The sequence below is a fragment of the Asparagus officinalis genome, unplaced genomic scaffold, assembly GCF_001876935.1.
Source record: "Asparagus officinalis unplaced genomic scaffold, Aspof.V1 AsparagusV1_Un853, whole genome shotgun sequence".
Classification (NCBI taxonomy): domain Eukaryota; kingdom Viridiplantae; phylum Streptophyta; class Magnoliopsida; order Asparagales; family Asparagaceae; genus Asparagus; species Asparagus officinalis.
In genome coordinates this window covers 17,014-19,670 of record NW_017973112.1, presented here as the reverse complement: position 1 = coordinate 19,670, position 2,657 = coordinate 17,014, and positions in this window count along the sequence as shown.

Here is a 2,657-nt window from a genome sequence, read left to right as displayed (position 1 = left end):
CTCCCTAACCTGCTCACTCTGTTGCCCCTCAATCATCAGGGGACCATCCTTCGGCGACTCACCCTCCAACAGGAGCCTAAAGGCTCCTTTGTCTTTGCATACTGCCCATGTCGGACAATAAAGAAACCGCGTTGAGCACACATCTCCTCCTCCGGGCCAACCAAGTCGACCCTCACCACCGATACCCTTCATACCCTAAGGTGATTGGGGAAATTCTTAGCCTCGGTCGTGACGAAAGTGAGCACACCACCATGGGAGCCCGACGAGATCCCTGGCATATCACACCGCTCCGGGCCCTTCAACTGCCTATGTGGCCTCCAGCCATGATTGGATTTACCGATCAATAGCCGAAGCCACTGGGGGGGAACACTCCTCTCACCGATGACATCATGAATGCTAACCGTGAGAAGTTCAAGTTGCCCCAAGTAAAGAAGTACAAGGGTGAGGGAGACCCTATGGAACATGTCCAGAAATATTATGACATGATAAGCATGATGCAGGCACCCGAGGCTATTATCTGCTAATGCTTTCCCATCACTTTATCAGGAAGCACCAAGCTCCGGTGGAACACCCTGGAGAAAAAAATCCATCGGTAGCTTCTAGCAACTCATCCAGACGTTCGTGCACCACTTCTTGGCTAATACCAAATAGAAAGTTGCTGCCCACATGCTCATTTAGATAAGGCAGGAGCCTGAAGAGAGCCTCTGAAGCTACTTTAAGAGGTTCTAAGCTAAGTAGCTAGAGGTCGACGACCCAGGGAGTGCGGTCGCTGTGTCGGTCATTGTGGCTGCAACAATGAGCTAGCCGACTCACTTTTCAAGAAGTCAATGCTTCACTACTAAGAAATTAATGCCATGGCTCACGGATATGATGCCGGTACATGAAAGGATGCTCAAGCCAATAAGAATGCATGCTAGGAGCCGACAGAAAGCCAGCAGTGCCAGCACCATTAACCCAGTGAGTGGCCAATGCGTTCTAGCTTTAGCAGCCACATCATTGACCTCCCCAACGACCTCGGTGACCCAGTCGGTCCGGGAGTAACCTAGGCATCTCGTTACGAGACCCGAGTCGACGAGCCATCCCCCTAGAGTTGACTCCCGCCCAAACCAATCCAACAGGAGGGACCGAAGGAGGGAGCAGGCACCATGACTAGCCCTCACTGTCCTCAATGCCTCTCTCACTGATGCCCTCTACATGGTCCAGAAGGAGGGGTACCTTAACACGACTCCACCCAAGATGAGGTTGGACCCTTGGAGTCAAGATACTTAATAATATTATTGATATCATCGAGACCACGGCCACCTCACTAATGATTATCGAGTCCTCTCGAGGGACATCTAGGATTTGATCCAAAGAGAGGTTTTAAAGAAGCTTGTCTCCCAACGAGACAGGAGGGAAGTCGCCAGTGGGGAAGCCCATAGGAGGTCTTGTTCTTGACGCCTCGTCCCTATCCGCAGCCTGATAATCGACTCCTTAAGCCCAATCATATGAGGGTCATCAACACCATTAGCGATGGTCCCATAGTGGGAGGATTGACTAACAACGCTCGGAAGAGATATGTTAAGCAGAGTGTTGAGGGTGAACATGTGTGACAAGAACGCAAGAGAAGAAGAGCTCATATCTTTCAGTGACGCTAACTTGAAATACGTAGAGACGCCTCATGGTGACCCTATTGTCAACATGGCCAACATTGACGACTTCCAAGTCAAGAGGATCATGGTCGACATGGGGAGCTCGGTTGACATCCTCTACATTGATGCCTTCAACCAGATGGGCAATGACAAGTCCCGAGTGCATCCATGTTGAGGCCCGCTCATCGGTTTTACTAGGCATGTACTTTAACCAGAAGGATGATCACTTTCACCTTAACGGTTGAAGAGTACTCCCCGACAGTCTATTGTTCAGGTCTAGTTTATGGTGATGGATCTCAAATCTGCTCATAATGTCATACTAGGTAGAACCACCCTCCATCTCCTATGAGTCGTCCCTTTCACATACTACCAAATGATGAAGTTCGGAAGGGGTCTGCATAGCTAGGAGTAATCAAAGGGAGGCCAGATCCTGCTACTTGCTCTCGACAAAGAGCAAGGGGTGCAAAAGACCCTCCCCATCGAGAAGGCATGCCTCCAGATAGAGAATGTGCTAGAATTGGAAAGGTAAACACTAGTCGAAGAGCTTCAGGAGATGCCGATCGACCATGAAGGATTGAAGAAGGTCAAGACCAGATCTGCTCTTGTTGAACCTCAATGAGGAGCCTCAATGAGGAGAGATGATTAAGTTCCTATTGGTGAACACTGACATATTCACCTAAGGACCAGAAGATATGCCCAAGATCTCTCCCAGAGTGATGATCCCGCTAGATTACCGCAAACTAGCGGGTATATCCTATGGTGTCGATCATTGCTCCAGTACGAGAACGAGTATGTTGGTAAACACCTTGACTTTCAATGAGTGCCTCTTGTAATCCGGGAGATCTTTCAAAATCAAAAGACTCAGAATCATCAGTTGAGATTTTTCTTTTACCCTTGCTGGCCATGTTGATTGTCACTTCAATATGGCGATTCTTGGATATTTGCTCCTTAGGGCGAAAGCGCCTTCTTCTTGATGAAGAAATTATCGAAGGCTCGGTCAACCGTTCAAAGACTGTCGATTTATAT